The sequence below is a fragment of the Sceloporus undulatus genome, chromosome 6 (assembly GCF_019175285.1).
Source record: "Sceloporus undulatus isolate JIND9_A2432 ecotype Alabama chromosome 6, SceUnd_v1.1, whole genome shotgun sequence".
NCBI lineage: Eukaryota > Metazoa > Chordata > Lepidosauria > Squamata > Phrynosomatidae > Sceloporus > Sceloporus undulatus.
The window spans coordinates 98,945,912-98,963,841 of NC_056527.1; the positions used below are offsets into that span (position 1 = coordinate 98,945,912).

General features: G+C 42.2%; 1 protein-coding gene across 1 annotated transcript in view; it reads left to right on the forward strand.

Annotated features, from left to right (window-relative positions):
- LOC121933510 (RNA binding protein fox-1 homolog 1-like) overlaps nt 1–17,930 on the forward strand; it is a 576,905-nt gene that overhangs the window by 467,094 nt on the left and 91,881 nt on the right. The gene's annotated exons all lie outside the window — the stretch shown is intronic.

A 17,930-nucleotide genomic window follows, 5' to 3' on the forward strand; every position in this document is an offset into this window, starting at 1 on the left:
TCACAAAATTACAAATCCCAGGATCCATGGCATCAAGCCATAGAATTAAAGTGGTGTCAAACTGCATCAGTGCTTCGGTGTAGATCTTGCCTAACTTTCTCCAGCAACTTTTTTTTTGTAGTCCACAGATCCTGAGCTCGCAACTTGAACATAATTAATTTTTAAATAATAATAATAATAATAATAATAATAATAATAATAATAATAATAATAATAAGCTTTATTTATAAAGTGCCGTAAATCTACACGGCGCTGTACAAAACCAAGCGTACAATCTAAAAGTTAAAGCAACAAATTAAAAACATCATATAAAACAAGTTAAAAATACATAAATAGTGAGCTCCAAAAATTAATTTGCTAAGTTGTGGACATCTTTGACTTGCTACATTAAGTGTCATGTTAACCATAGCTTTTTATTAAAAACACAGTCAGCAGACCAGAGCTCCTGATCAGTTTCTCATGTTCCATGCAAATTCGTCCAGAACTGCAACAGTCCAGAACTCATTTCACTGCAAACTTTTTCTTGGTTTTAAATAGTTCCTTATCTACAAACACTGGTTAGAGATAAGGGCAAAAGTATATCAAAGTAATAAGGCAAAATTCATAATTTATAGTGCCAAATATGTAATGGGTTTTTACTAAATTAAAAACAAAATGTGAATTTGTTTCTTCCTTATTAATTTTCAAAAACAGTAAATTAACATAGTTCATTGCTCTTAACATGTAGAGCCAGCATGGGGCAATGGTTGAGTGTTGGGCTAGGACCAGGATTTGAATCTCTGCTGAGCCATGGAAACTCACTGAGGGACTTTGGGCAAATTATACTCGCTGAGTATTATACTCACTCAGTCTTGCAGGAAAGCAAATGAGTAAGTCTTGCCAAGAAAACCCCCAGTCAGGGTCGCGAAGGCACATAACCACCACCACAGTTGCTCTTAACACATTATGTCCAAACCCTGTCTGCAGCTGTTGTCTACAGAATAAAAAACACATATAACAAATGCTTACATGCATTTAATATATCCAGGGGTAGCTATGTTGGCCATGCAGCAAAATACAGCAAAATCTACAAAACAGTGATACCTTTATTTGGATAACTAAAAAGCACAAAGTATATCATGCAAGTTTTGTGGATTTTGGATTTTGTTATGTTTTGCTGCATGACCATCATAGTTACCCCTGAATATATTAAATGTGCATAAGCATTTGTTATGTGCAGTTTTTATTTTTTAAACAGCAGCTGCAGACAGAACTTGAAAACAATGTGATAAGAGCAATTGTGGTGGTGGTTATATGCCTTCAAGTAGACGGAAAGAATAACACTTTTAGAGATCATCCATAAGACTCAGGTTTTGGCCTGGAAACCTCTGGCCTGGGGATTACACTGAACTAGGAAACTTAAAATGTGAACTCATCAAAAATTTGTGCACCTTGGTGGAGTCCTTGTTGTGTGTCTCATCATCTCAAGAGGCCTGGTTGGCACAAAACAAGACAAGACTTTCTCAGTAGCTGCAGCTTGGCTGTGTAATCTCCTCCCAAAGAAATTCATGTGGACTCCATTCCTTTTGAGCTTCCAGATGGAAGCTCAAACTGCATTGTTTGGTACAGCCTTTCGTCCTAAAACCAGGATTAAATATGTGGGTTTAAAAAAAATTGTTTTAAAGAATTTTAAAATCTATTTTGACCTGCATTGCCTCAGCATCACTAGTGGGTTAAGTGGTAATATTTTTTAATTAAATGAATAAATAAAATAAGTGGGGAAGGGGAGTTATGGGAGTGAGGTTCATGTATTCATTATGGGACATCTCTGCCTTTCCTTCCCTCATAATTGGAGTAATGAGACTAGGCTGTGTTGGAAAATTCAAGCGGGCCTGTTAGTGGCTTCTTGCTCCCTCGATGCCATGAACCTCCAAAGTCTTCTCTCTTGCCTCGAGCATCTGCTGGTGCAGATGTCAGCACAAACCCAGACTGTCTCCACAGAGAAGTGATGCGAGACACCTGCCTACTTGCCTCGGGCACTTGGCTCAGTCTACTTCAGCCTTCCAGCTTCCTGGCATGTGTTCAGTCAGGTCTAAGCATCTGGAGGAGGAAGGTGAAGGGCCTGGGCTTTGTCTGAGTCAAGACTCCCCAGAGCTGGTAAGAGGAAAGGAGGTTTTGATAGAAAGACACCTTTGTTATCGCCCAGGGAGAAGAAATCAGTTGGAAGTCCCAGGCAAGGTGGGACAGGTAAGTGTAAAAAGGAAGGCCATGAACATTTGCAGACAAGCTAGTAAAATGTGGGCTGGACAGCATTAGGTGAATATCTGTAACTAGCTGATGGACTGAACCCAAAGAGTACTCAGCAATGGTCCCTCTTTATCCTGGACAGAAGTGACTAGTGGGGTGTCACAGTTTTCTCTTGGGCCCGGTGTCGCTCAACATCTTTATGAATGACTTAGAAGGTGGAGTAGAGGGCATGTTTATCAAATCTGTAGATGACATCAAATTGGGAGGAGTAACTAAATCTCCAGAGGACAGGGTCAGCATTAAAAATGACCTCAACAGATTGGAGAGCTGAGCCAAAACTAAGAAAATAAATCTCAGCAGGGATATATGTAACATAAATACATTGAGGCAGGGAAAATGAAATACACAAATAGAGGATGGGTGATGCTGGCTTGAAAACAGTACATGTGAAAAGCATCTAGGGACCCTAGTACACGATAAATGAAGCACAACTCAACAATATGATGTGATGGCCAAAAGAGCCAGTGTATTTCTAGGCTGCATCAAATAAGGTTGCCAGATCACACGGCATGATCCTGAGGCGGGATACATACCGCCATATAGTACGTATAGGATACGTACTAGGGTTAGGAAGGGGCGGTGCTTCCGCATCCCCCTAACCCTAGTACGTATCCTATACGTACAAGATGGCGGCGCACCTTCTACATGGGCGCCGCCATCTTTACGTACTGGACGCACAGCGTCCAGACGTGTCACGGCGCCTATGACGTCGCGAGTCCGCGCCAGGCGCCTCGCGACGTCATAGAGGCACCGCAAGAAGCTCCGAAATGGAGCTTCTTTTTTGCTCCGCGCGGCAGTCGCGCGGGAGTCGCGCGGTTTGGCTGCTGCGGCTCCCGCACGGAGCAAATGGCAGCGGCGGGGGAGCGCCGCAAAGCAGCGGTTTGTACCCCGCCTGAGTCTTCAATTTTTGTGGGTCATCTATATGTGGGCAGCGGGAGGTAAAAGTACAAGATTCTCCAGTTTGGGGTGGCTGTGCCCCTGCGAAGGGCTGGGTATAAATGCTCAGCTCAGGCAGTAGAGCAGCAGCTTGCTACAATTTGGAAGCACTAATTAGGCTGCAGCTACAATTTGCAAACGCTCTCCAAGGAAATCTGGGAACAGCCCTTTAGCTAATAAATAAACCAAACTAAAACTCTTAATTTCCAAGCAGGAAAATATTTTCTCTCTGCCTCTCATTCTCTCCCTCTCTCTTTCTCTTGCCTCTCTATTTGTGTCTGAATGACAAGCTGTGAACAACTGTGGCTGGTATTTAATGCATAATAAATCAATAACATCAATAGGGGCCATTCCTAGGTCTCATGTTTTGGCCCCAAAACCTCAGGGCCAGGAATGATCCTGAACTAGCAACCCTAAAGCAACAAAAAAATAATGTCCAGATCAAGCTATGTATGTCTGAGTGCCTTCAAGTAGCCTTTCATAGGGTTTTCTTAGGTAAGGAAGACCAGCTGATTTTGCCAGTTCCTTCCTCCAAAATATAACCTGCAGCACCTGGTATTCATTAGTGTTCTCCCATCCAAGTACCAACTGGGGTGATCCTGCTTAGCTTCCAAGATCTAAGGGATCTGGTGCCTTTAGGCAGCTCAAGAAAAGTCATAATATCACTCTATTCTGCTTTGCTCCAATCTCACTTGGATACTGTGTCCAATTCTTGGCATCATAAACTGGAATACGTTTAGAGGAGGCCAGCCAAGATGATTAAAGGTCTGGAAAACAAGTCCTGTGAGGAATAGTTTAGGGAGCTGGGTATGGTTAGCTTAGAGCAGACAAGGCTAAGAGGTTATATGACAGCCACATTTAAATACCTGAAGGGATGTTATGTAGAGGATGGAGTGAGATTGTTTTCTACTGTTACAGAGACTAAAACACAAACTGGTGAATTTTAATTACAAGAAAAGAGAGTCCATCTAAACATTAGGAAGAACCTCTTAACTGTAAGAGCTGTTCAACTGTGGAACAGATTGCCTTGACAAGTAGTGGACTCTTCTTTGGAGGTCTTTAAACAGAGATTGATTTACCATCTTTTGAGAGTGCCTTAGATATGCATTCCTGCATGGCAAAGGATTAGACTAGATGATGATCCTTTCCACTCCTATGATTTATGACTCCATGAATATTTTACCTGTCTTCCAGTAGATAAACATTGATTGTAAATAGGAATGGGAAATTCTTCAGTTTCTCCCACATTTGAATTTCATAAACCAGGGATGACTGTGATTTTTGTTGCTGCCATTACTGCCTAGCGCCTACCACTTGAGTCTATTGCCTCACTCTGCCTCATGGTGAGACCAAACCTTCTATCCCAAATCTTGCTTTCTGAATTCACTCGAAGAATGCAATGTGTAAACTTGAGTGTATCTGCATATTGACTGCCAAAAATCTCAGATCTTCCCTTCATTTCCCCCCATTCTCTGGTACACAGCCCAGGTAAAATAATGGGTTGAATATACAGGTTTAGTAGACCCATCAGGATCTGTAAGATCTCATTTAGTTCTGACTAATGTACTGTAAGTCCCTGAGGGGCTCTTCAGACCAGTCATTAAGGCCGGCCTGGGGGCAGAGTCAAGGCGTCATGTCCACATGATGCATGCCTCAACTCCGCCCCCTAGGGCATTGTGATGCTGCATGCTGCGGCATACTGTGCATGGCGCCACGGTGCTCCTGTGGTGCTGCGTCCACACAACACAGTGGCAAAGGAACGCTGTATACCCGTGGCTATTGTGCCCTAGAAAGGCCAGATCGGGACCAGAGCGTGTGGTTGCCACAGCCCTGATCCAGCTAGGAATGGGGCAGCATCACGCCATCTCAACTTAGGGGCTGTAGAAAACCCAAATGATGAATCTATGTCCTTACTATAAGTCCCTAAGATAAGTAAGTAAGTAAGGGAGGAAGGAAGGAAGGAAGGAAGGAAGGAAGGAAGGAGCTTGACAGACCACTCTGAAAGTGCAGGATGGAGGCGCTCGTTTTTGCTCCTTAGGGAGGCCGAAGCAACTAAACCGCATGGCCTCCCTCCCAAACAGAACCCACTAAACTTAATGAGTGCGCTATTGGCGCACTGTCATGTGTCAATAATAATAATAATAATAATAATAATAATAATAATAATAAATTTTATTTATATCCCGCCTTTCCAATATTTTGATTAAGGCGGCTTACAATACATATAAAAGCATATCGATAAAAAGTTAAAAACAGCATTAAAAAATAACAAAATTCAAGTAGAAGTACAAGGGCAGGTCAGGTACACAATCCAGGGTCGTTGATAGAGGGGCAAAGAATAAAATGATTATGGTGGAAAGGCTTGCAGAAATAAATATGTTTTCAAGTTCTTTTTTAAAAGAACTAAGGACACGGTGGAATGGAGCTCGACAGGGAGATGACGCAAGCGCAACACTGTGACATGCAGATGCTGCACTGAGCTTGTGTCATGATGTGTGGACAGGAGGCCATCATGATGGCAGTGACGTTATGTACTAGGGTTCGGGAACATGCGGTCGCTCCGCTCTCCCAAACCCTAGTTTTGGTCCCAGGGTGCCACAAAGGGCCCGTCTATGCTGGGCCAAAGAAAGCACAGATAGCTGGACTCTGTACAAAATTACTGATGTTTGCATTGCTCTCTTTTCCAGGATTTGCTCCTAGGCAGGTTTGAGTGAAGCTATTTCAGTGTATCCTCTGATAGGTATTTTGCACTGGGCCCTGACAGCTCAGTTACCTGGGTTTAGCTATCTTTTGAATTTCTCACATTTCCCTACAGCTGGGGTGAATCACATGTGACCCATAGGTGACATGCAGCCTTCCTTAGCCATTTTAATGGTCACTAGATCTGTCAAAATTGCTCATCCCTGCCCTAAAGGAACACTATACCAAAGACCTATTTGCATTACATAATAGTAGTGCTACTGTGCTATAGAGAAAGACAGAGTGGTGTCGTGATTTGAGTGTTGGACTATGGCTCTGGAAGCCAGGATCCGAATACCTGCTCAGCCATGGAAACCCACTGGGTGACCTTGGGCAAGTCACACTCTCTCAGTCTTGGAGGCAAAGGCAATACACACACCTGAACAAATCTTGCCAAGAAAACCCTGTGATAGGTTTGGCTTTATTGTTGTGTGCTTTCAAATTGTTTCCAACTTATGGTGACCGTACGGTAAACCTATCATGGGATTTTCTTGAACTTTGCCAGTGCCATCTTCTGAAGCTGAGAGAGTGTGACTTGCCCAAGGACATCCAGTGAGTTTACATGACTGAGCTGGGATTCCAACCCTGATCTTCAGAGTTGTAGTTTAACACTCTAATCACTATACCACGCTGGCTCAGGTTTGGCTTAAGGTTGCATAAGTCAGGGGGGAAAAGGCACAAAACAAATACCATATTCCATTTGAACTGCATGCTCTGGAATTCTGGGATTTGTATTTTGGTGGCACACTATAGCTCTCTGGTTGAGACTTCTAATCTGCAAATCTGAGGATTCCATAGGCTGCAACCATAGGGTTTAAATTGAATTGCAATGCTATTTTTGTGTAACGTGAATGGGACTCAGAGCATTGTGAGAAATTAAAATGGAAGCTAAACCCAGGTGTGTTGTGGTTCTTGCCAGTACTGGGACAGAAAAGAGAACTAAAAGGGAAGGCATCAGCCATGGGAAGTATTTGAAGTTGCTAGAACCTAGCACCACCCATGTTCTCAGATAAAAATTCAAGATTATGTTGCCTCTCACACTTTTGATCTGCATTGCCTGGAAAGTGCCTTGGCTCTCTAGCCTTTAACTCAAGAGGCTATTCACTGTCGAATTCTAAGAGATAGTAGTCCAGACGTCAAGGAAGGTCTTTCCTCCTCTGGGACACTGTGGTGGGCCAGAGTGTTTGTTTAGAGACAGTTTAATTGACTGTAAAGGAAGCTTCAAGGAGGGAAGTTAAAATGGTGGTAAAAGCCTTCGGCTCATAAATGCTGAGTGGGGAGCAGTTGAGGAGGTCTCCAGAGGCTAATAAAGGAAACCGCTCATCTCCTTACCAGGAGGGGGCATTGAGGAGCTTTAGCCTGGAGGGAATGAATCGACATTTATATCCAGTTACCCTTCAAAGCCGAGCTTGAATTAATCTGAATGAGCTGAAATTGACCTGTATGCCCATGGTTGTCTTCTTTCCCTATTAAGCTACCTGGATTTGGGTTCCTACCATGCTGAACTGTTTCACACCCGAAAGGCGGTGTTTCACACCCCGAAGGGTGGGTAATGTGTGGCTCTTGAGGCTGTTAGACTGTGACTCCCATTATCCCGCATCACCAGCTATGTTGACTAGGCTGATGGAAGTTGTGAGCCAACAAAATCTGTACTCTGGAGGGCCACGTGTTTCCCACCCAGCAATTTCCAAACTTTTGTCCTCCAGGTGTTTTGGACTTCAACACCCAGAAGCCCCAACCAGCTTCGCCAACAGTCAGGAATTCTAGGAGCTGGAGTCCAAAACATCTGGAGGACCAAAGTTTGGGGATGGCTGCTTTAGGCCCTTAGGCCTCCTTGTAATATTTCTGACTATGGAGTTCTTGTACAACCACTCTCATGTGTAGCCGGAGCTTCAGATCCCATGAAAATAGTAGTATGAGCTTAGAAAAGTTACTTTTTGGACTACAACTCCCAAAACTCCCTAGCTGGCATCCCAACATGATGATCAAGTTGATCATTTTGCTGCCTGAAGAAGAGAACGAGTACCATAGTGATTCCTAGGGAACCATAGGGAGGAAGGCAAGCTCTCCGGGTTCACCTCTTTGTTCCTGCCCCAGTGAAAATATCTGATTACCAGATAAAGCTAGGATATGTCAAATCTGATGTCTATATGGTAATTTCTAAACTGCAGGCATCTGTAACCCACTTTTCATTTGCTCTGTGTCAGGACCAGGTCCAATTTAAGCCAGCCTTAGGACTTTATCACACCAGCCTGTTGTCATAGAGCAGATCTGCTGTTAAAGCAAATTAAATATACCTATATGAGACCAATCACTATCGCACCGTCTCTGCAACAGTGCAATGGTGCTGATTTGGCCATGCATGATTCTGCTACCAGCCTTCTACATTGCCACGTTGACCCAGCCTTCCTACCCATGTTTTTGTACTCTCTACATGCACAGAGGTTGCCAGTATGCTTCTGAGAAACAAGAATAGGATGAGGAATACTTGGGTTAGCAGTAGGACATTTGAACTTGGAAGTAATCATAAACTGTAAATGAGTCAGCAGTGTGAAGCTGCAGCAAAGAATTCAAATGCTATCTTAACCTGCATTCATATAACCATAGTTTCCAAGCAAAGGAAATACACCGCGCCTGCTCCATATGCAGGTGCGCCATATGTGGTTTCCACACACTACGCCCCCACAAGCACGAGCCCCATTCTACTGAATGGGACTTGAGTTTACATGGCATTTGCCTTACACAGAGGGAGGGGGGGTCTGGAACAGGTCCCCGCATAAGGCAAGGCTGCACTGTAATAGTCCCACTATATTCTGCGCTAGTCAGGCCTCACCTGGAGTACAGCATTCAGTTCTGGGCACTCATTTTAAGGATCTAAACAAGTTGGAGAAAGTTCAGAGAAGCACAACAGGGATGATAAGAGGTATGGAGAACAAAACCTATGGGAAAAGGTTGAAAGAGTTGGGCATGTTCCACCTAGTGAAGTAAAGACTGAGGTGACATGATTATACTGCATTTGGCATAGGTTTGGTCTCAATGGCCTGCAGGACTCTTTCCAACTCAGATGGTTTGATTGAATATGCTAGTGATGACATTGAAGGAGCATCCCTCTCCCTTTATATTTCTGCTTTAGGACTAAGTTGTGCAAGAAGGACTCCAGGGACTGTGTGTTTCACCAGTGGAGGCAATATGCTCTGGGGGCACCTGAGAGAATACCTTTTCTTTTTGTGGCACCCTGATTGTGGAATATCTTCCTCTCAGAGGCCCATGGTGCCAACACCTATGTCATTGCAATATCAAGTCAAAACCTGGCTTTTTATTAAAGTCTGTGGTGCCTAAATGATTTTATACAAACCTGTACATGCCTTATGTTTTCAAACTATTTTAACCGATTTTAATTGTTTTGTCTTAACTTGTCAAACTGTTTAATATGCTTTTTGTCTGTCTGAATTATTTTCTAACTGTTATATTATCAATTAAACTGATTTTCCAGTATGCTGCCCTGTGATTGTAACATATGGGATTGTATATAAGTATTAGACTCAGTCTGTCTATCAGTTTCTCTTTCTGGAGGCCAGTGGTAAGTTAGTGATATTTGGTGGCTCCCATGCTAGTCAAGCAGTGAATGCATTTTGGGTTTTAGTTGGAATTTCAAAGTAGTTGATCCAAGATGATGAACCAAATTTGGGATTTAACACCATGGGTAGTTCCTTTAAAGTCTGGACTAAGAGTCAGAGCAGATTCACCACCCCACCCTACTTCATCCTGACACAGGTACCACTAGCTGCTACTGGAGATTACCCACATGTTTAAGCATCACTTTATATGTATTCATACTTGCATGCATCTGTGTGCATCTCAGAGAGAGGAGGGGGAAGCGATTGGGAACTTCATCATTCAAAAACTCCAGCGGTGGCCTGAAAGACTGTTGTGTGTCTTAAAAGAGGGAAAGAAGTAAGTCCACCCCGCTGCTAAACATAACCTTTTCAGGAACAAATTTTTACAGACCGAGGCAGTTATTATAACTCTCGACAAACGTGGCTTGTTTATTTTTCTTAAATAGAGGCTTTTGGTGTTTTTTCTTTTTTCTCTTGCACAAACTGCAATTACTGCTTCAAATGGCTCGGCTGCCTTATTGGATAGGAGAGAGAGAATGTTCCTTCTGCCCTTGCACTACAGGAGTTCCTGCCAGCTCAATTTGCGTTCCTTGTTACAACTCAGGCGTGCCATCGTTTGGGATGCCCCCAGTGGCTTTCTATGGTTTTTCTTCCTATTCCACGATGGTATGCTATGGGCAATGTAATCAGTAAGTGACCCTGTCATCAGAGGGGGCTGGCATAGCCTGCAGCAGTAGCTGCTCCCAGTGCGAAGGGTGGAAATGTGTGGGAGAACAAGCCAATAATGAATAGAGAAAGCAATTGACAATGCAGAACAGAGCTTGGTGACGGTGGCAGTGAAAAAAGTACTGTATAGCGCTGTGGAAGATGGTGAGCAAAAACAAGTCGTGCCAAAGGGAGATGGTTTGCAGAACCAAGGCAAAGCAGACAGCAGTCTTAATTACAGATGGAAAAGTGGTCAATGGGGTACATTTAGGGCTAGTCTACACCAGTGGTGTCACTAGGTTTGGCGTCACCTGGTGCAGTAACTCATGGTGTCATCCCCCCATTGACCTTCTCCCATACCACACCACACATAATCCTTAGTCATTTTTTTGTACTAAAGTTACTCATTAATGGTAATTCCTATATATTACTGAATGTACTGGTAATAATTGTGACATAAACAACTTTGAAAAAAGGAATCTTTTTGGACTTCAAGTCCCAGTTCCCCATGCTGGCCATGCTGTTTTTTTGCAAGTTGTAGTTACTTATAGAAGTTACTTTTCCAGGTTCAGCCCATCACTCCCACATAATCCATCTGTTGTATTACAGCTGCCCTTTGTGTTCTTCCATCACTTTCAATGCCAGTTGAGAGAGAGCCTCCTGTTACAACCAGAGTTTTTCTGCTCTCTGGTGCAAAAGACAGATACTTTCTTCACTCTTGTGCCTGATGGAACTGTTCACTGATAATTGAAAATGATACGTGGGCAGTTAGCTGTAACAAGAAACACTCAATTAAATTTGCAGAGGCTAGGAACAGGCTTTGAAGGGGGGAGAGAAGTCATGCAGAAACATGATTCTGTAGTAAAGGAATTGTGGGGAGAATAGCACTGGAGCAGGGATGGATTTGGACAGAAAGAGGATGCTGCCCCAACCCCAAGTGGGATCACTGGAGGATGTTTCAGCTCTCTGCTTAGTGCCTTCCATTTCTTCAAAATAAGAAAATCAGTCTTGCTCCTGCTTGATCTCTCATGACTTTTGGTACCATTGATCATGGTATTCCTTCTGAATCAACTCTGTACTTCAGTGGTTCCACTTCTTTCTATTGGGCCGGTGCCACAGTGTAGTGTTGGGAAATTGTTCCTGGCCCCATGGCAACTGTACTGGGGAGGGAATCCAAAATTCATCTTTGTCACTGGAAGCCAGCATAGTGTAGTGGTTTGACTATGACTTTGGAGGCCAGGATTTGAATCCCAGCTCAGCCATGTAAACCCACTGGGTGACTTTGGGCAAGTCACACTCTCTCAGCCCCAAAGGATGGCAAAGGCAAACCCCTGCTGAAGAACTTGCCAAGAAGTGCAAAAACAGTTTGTACTCAGTTGGCTCAGCAGGGGAAGAAGTAAGGACAAAATCATGTCCTTCCCAGTCAGCTCAGGCAAAAGCAAACTGCAGCAGCTTCTCATTTTTTGCCATCTTGACCACATTCTGGTGTTGCTTGGCCATGCATGTCCCAGTTTTCATTTGTGTACTGTCAGGGGGTATAGGCTGCCAGTAAGGCTCATCTGGATGCTGCAGCTGGTGCAGAATTCTTCAGCTAGTCTTCCAAATGGGGCATCTTACTGGCATCATGTACTATTTCTCTTAAAGGTACTATGCTAGCAGCTTGTTTAAGATTTTTGAATCTATATAGGAACATAGGAAGCTGCTTTTCACTGAGTCAGTCCATCAAACCCAGTACTGTGAACTTTAACAGTGACTTTCTGGATTTCAGGGGGTCTTTCTTAGCCATACCTAGAGATCCCTGGTATATTCTGGTGGTCTCCCAGTATTAATCAGGTCTGACCCTGAACAGATTCTGAAATCAAATGTAGTATTTATTTATAAAAACCCTCAACAACCTGAACTTGTGAGACTGGTTTATCCTTTAGATCCTTCTTCTTGGTGGTTTATCCCTTATAGACCTTCTTGTTGGTGCCACTCAGCAGTCATTTGGGCTAGGGCATTTAAAAATGTGGTGGCCATGATGTGGATTCACCAGGATATCCTGTCCTGACATGTCAGGATGAATAATTACAGTAGTATCCTCTCTGCTTTGCAGGAGAATCTAATATCCCCCACAGTATTCTCTCTGTATTTGAATGCACTGATGTGTGATGGAGGAATTATTCTGCAGAGAGAAACATGTGGGATTTTTATATCAAACCTGTTTGCTGTTGAAAAAACAGGCTTCTTGTACAGATTTCTGTGCTGGAAACTGGGTTGTGCAAAAAACAAAACAAAACAAAAAAAAAGGTGTTTTTTTCTCTCCACAGAATAATTTCTCTATAACACTTTTGGACATTTGAATATTAGGAGAAAGTTGTGCAAAATTCTTGTTCTTCCATTATTCTTACTGGGAGTTTCCTGACTTTTGGGAAACCCTTTTTTCCCCCACCTGGGAACAAATAGTTTTGAATATTCTTTCCATCTGAAATGGGGCATGTCCTTCTCTTAGAAATATATTACATAACTATTCTTAATTTTAAGCTACATTTTTACAAACTTTCCCTATGTAGCCCAACTATTGATCTATTTTCTTGGACAATGTAAATGTTGTAGTTTGTGTAAGCAGTCTGTAAATAAGTAAATGACTAAATAATAAAATAAATCTGGCCAGTTCATGTCCACTTTGTGTTCAAAGCATTATCATTATATTATGTTTCTCCATTTAGAATTTGATTCTGCTCCAGCTGTGATCAGTGGAATTTGATGCAAAGAATGGTGAAATTAGGCAATTTTAAAATCTGAATTTAAAGCCTTATTGCATGAGAAAAGAAAGCCAAAATGGAGTGAGTGAGTCATGGCTTTCTTTGTGCCTTTCCATATGCTATTGTAGAACTTCTGCTCTCCTTCTCGATGCAGATCATCATAAATGGCTGCCTTTTGCCAAACGGATTGTTCTACTATGACAAAACATGCTTTTACAACCGTCTCCCTCAGGAAGAGAATGGAAGTGCTGTGACAGCATGCAAAGAGGCACAGAGAAATCGCTACTCTCTTGGTCCATTTTGGCTTTCTTTTATCATGAAATAAGTTTGTTACTGTTCTTACGGGTCAGGTAGCTTTTTCAATAGTAATATATATTACTTGTCCAGCTTCAAAATGTAGTCAGCTGGGCTTGTTGCATTTGTGGGCCTGTTCATTTTGTTGAGTGCATGCACTGCCAGCAAATTATGGCCATCTGCCACCAGATCCAACACAGGATCTATCTAGAACCATATGTGTGGAGTACCTTTATGTCTCCACCAGGAATTCTGCTCAAACTATACTCACTTGTAACTGGGTCTTGCTCCACATAGCTTTCATTCCATGGTGTTGGTAGCAAAGAGGCATTAGTACTTGTACAAGGTGAATACTGAGGCAAAGGAGACTAAATAAGGCCTTTCTTTTGTATCTTTCTTTGGCCTATGTTTTAAAGCCTTTTGCTTCTTTCTTACCTGCAGAGGTTGCTCCCCCCCTTTTGGGGCTGTTGACACTGCAGAAATAATCCAGGTTGGCACTACTTTAATTACTATGGCTCAGTGCTGTGGAATTCTTGGAATTATAGTTTACTGAGACATTTAGCCTAGAGCTGTTGTGCCACAATATACTACAAATCCCAGAATTCCATAGCACTTAGCCATGGCAGTTAAAATGATGTCAAACGGGATTATTTCTGCAGTGTGGATGCAGTCACAGTCTCCCCCCCCCCCCCAGTCTCTTTGTTCCCTTTGTCTGGCAAAGAGCATCCATGAGGCTTCGAAACTAATAATCGATGCTAGCTTACATATCCTGTTGGACTGCAAGTCCCATCATTCCTTTCTGTTGGCTACACTGGCGACACCTGAAGGGGCCCATCATCTCCAGCTTTCCTCTGTTTGAAAAATTCAGTGAGCCAAGTCTACTGATCCAAGAATAAGTATTTTAAGAAGGGAGAGAAGCCAAAGGCTTTAAGAGTACATCCAGAGTTAACAGGTGCCCAGTAGTGATTGTCTTTTCTAGCTTGGTGGCGAGATGTATTTTGGGTTTGATTATAGAAATTATGTCTCTAGTGGCATTTATACACATAACTTTATTTGTGCAAATAATAGACATAGCTGATACCTACTTGCTTTTTGGTTATCTTTTTTTGGTGATGGTGTAGGATGCATCTCTGCTCTTTTGTGATTATGCCTATATGGCAACATGATACCCAGCATTACAACTGGACAGTCTGTGAGTTCTGCTAGGCAGAGAATCTGTTTCATGCTCTCAGGAGGAAGCTCCTTCTTTCTTTCCTATTAATTAAAACGCAGCAGCTACTAATTTGGCTTTTAGTCTGAGCGTAGCAGAAAAGCAGAATTTTGTAGTTTCATGACAGAGTGCTTGGAAGGGGCTGGGCAGACACATCGGTTGATGGTAGGAGCTACCTAAAAAATAGAGAATTATAGATAATGGAAGAGTGTGTGTGTGTAAGAGAGAATGGTGATAGTGGTAGTATGGATTCATGTGGGTGTATGTATAAAGCATTACAAAATTATTATTATTATTATTATTTCAAAAGGAATAGTAATTTATGATTTTATATTTTTAGTATGCATTTATATTTTATAATATAAAGTCAGTATGGTGTTGTAAATTGTCATATCCTGGAAAGACCAGGAAGGCAACCTTATGATATAAAGAAAGAAATTATGTTTATATAATGTAAATATGCAAAAGTATAAATCTGTACATACACAGCTGCAGAGAAACCATGGGTTAATAATACATGACTGTAGAAAATACTGTTGCACAAGTGTTATTTTTAATGTAAAATAGCAATAATAAGTAAGAGAAGGAGGTTAGGTATTTGTAGAAAAAGACAGTGGAGAGATCCACAGCACAGGAAACACTGTCGTGAAGTAGAAAAATATTTTCTTTGGTATAAGAGAATGAAGTGTTATTGTATATTATAAAGTATCAATAAAAAGAAAGGGAAAGAGTGATCTAGAAGGGGAAAGGTTGCTTGAAACCTGCTACTTACATAAAGTCTATGTTCCAACAGTCCCTAGTTACCAGGGACATTCTGTGTTCTTGGCACGTTGCATGTCCTTGTTTGGTCATTTCTTTTTGTAGAGCAGCCAGTTGCAAAAGACAGCAGAACTCCTGCACTTTTAATACTTCTGTAGAAGGTCTTTCGCCAGGGACTCAAGTCCTTATCACACTATCAATATAAGGCGTTGGTTATTACCTATAAAGCCCTAAATGGCTTGGGCCCAGGATACCTAAAGGACCGCCTCTCCCCGTACAATCCGCCTCGCACCCTCAGAACGTCTGGGCAGCAATTGCTGAAGGTGCCTGGGGCCAGGCTAGCTTCTACTTCTAGAAGGGCCTTTTCTACAGCTGCCCCAGCCCTTTGGAACACGCTGCCCACCGAGCTCCGCTCATCCACTACCCTGGCCCAATTTAGGAAGGAGCTCAAGACCTTCCTATTTAAGCAGGCATTCCCCGATTAAGATCCTGTGGGCCTCCCCTCCTCTTCCGTGGCCATGAGGACGGGCGATGGGGCTTTTATTGCTGCTTTTAGTTTTATTGTATTGATGTTTTGCTGTTTTTAATCTGTATTTGTGTGCACTTGTTGCACTTTTGTAAGCCGCCCTGATCTTTCTGGAAGGGCGGGATAAAAATAAAGATTTTATTTATTATTATTATTATATGTTCTGCCAGGTTATACCGTTTGAAAACTACTTCAGCTGTCCTAGCAATGATAGCTGATTGTTGACACTGTGCTTCACACCCTTGTCACATTTGCACTGTAATAGTGTGATTTGCCCATTTTTTCATCTTCACTAATGCCATTATCATCATCCTATTTGCCCTGCCTTGTTTGACATGATTAGTTTGCTTCAATTTTTTAAAAATAATCATAACACTATTATGACACAATATCATTATGGCACACCCATCTCTGTCCAAATCTCTCATTGCAAGAGATGGCAGAGGAAAAGAAATGGACCACACCATCACTTGCCATTTTTTATATCTTTCCCCTGTGAAAAACAAAAGTGCCCATCACACTAGTCTGTTGTTTTCCTGTTTTCCTGTTCAGAAACCACTTCACTCATACTCATCAAGCAATAATAATTCTATTAGAGCATGACATTATAGCATTACATTAATGCTTTAATGGCAACATTGTGGTGCATGGTACTACAGGTAAGCAGCGGGTTTCAAGAGCATAGGACACAGAAAACACAGATACTCTCTTTGAAGTTTTGGCCATCCAAACTTTTTTAACAAATAAGAGTTTTTAGACCATCACATAGCATGTGAGACTTGTCACCTTTCATTCTACTGTGAATATGAGCTTTGCAGTTTTTTGTTCTTTTCATCCCCATCCAAGCACCAGAAGCAGTCTGAGGTTTCCCTGGTGAAGACTTCCTTGGAAATCCAACCATACCACACCCACTATAAACATTACCAGGAAAGAAGCAACTTTGGCAATACTCATTGCGTGCCACTGCCTCTGACCCATCCCTTTTCATTTATGCAGGAAACCTTCACAATTGCACAAGTCTCCAGGTGCAAAATGCCACTCGTAAGGCAGTTGTGATTGCAAGATACATGGTGTCACTGTCCCTTCCTCTCCCTTGCTATTCAGAAACATCCTGATTACCTTTCTTTATTTTTTTCTTATGTTCTTACTTTCTTTTTACTTTTAAATTAAATTACATTATTTTTATGTTATATTTTATACTGATGCTGGTCTTTGACCGTAATAAAGAATTTGATTTGATTTTTACTTTTAAATTAAATTGCAGCATTAGCGCTCCAGAACTACATGGAGGAAAGGGTCAGACATCAGGCAGGGAGTCAGGGTTAAGGGAGAGGTCAAGAAGAGAGTGTGATGGGGGGCAGCACCAGGGACGTAGCCAAGGGGAGGTTCTTGGGGTCCAGACCTCCCCTTCCGTTAGAAAAATGAATGGTGTGTGCTGCTGTGCCGCTGCACCCAAGCCCCAATATAATGGTGGCATATAGTCTGGACCTTCCCCCTTCCTAAAATCCTGGCTACGTCCCTGGCAGCACCCCAGTTGCGTGACTGAGAGCGGTGCGGTGATGGCAGTAGACAGGGGTGCCACAGGTGCTAGTGTATCTTTTTAATTGTTAAAATATATTGCAGGGTAGAACAATTAATGTTTTGCCCTCTGAAAGGTCAGTTGCCCTGTTGGTGTTTTGAATTTGTGGAGAAGAAAACCACTGCCAAAATAAACAAACCCTGTATATTGCTTTGAGCTGAAAAGGCCCTTGCCCAGAATGTCTAAAACTGGAGGGGGGTGGACTTGAAAATTAATCCTCAGATGAGAACAAGGACATTATTAGGGCATGTAAGGATTATTTTTTTCTCATTTCAGTACTTCATTTGTGTTATCACAGTGTTTGCTATGTTATTTAATCAGAAAATCTTCTTCCAGTTGTCACTTGTTCATTTAAGTTCCATTTATATCATAAGTTAAAAGTTTTCCATTCTTTGCCAAAGAGTGCTAGTACCTCACAAAACTACAAATCCTAGGATTCTGTAGGATGGAGCCATGGAAGTTAAAGTAGCATCAAACTGCATTATTTGTACAGTGTGGATGCACACCCAGTTTTAGGCTTTCTTCTTTCCTGTTT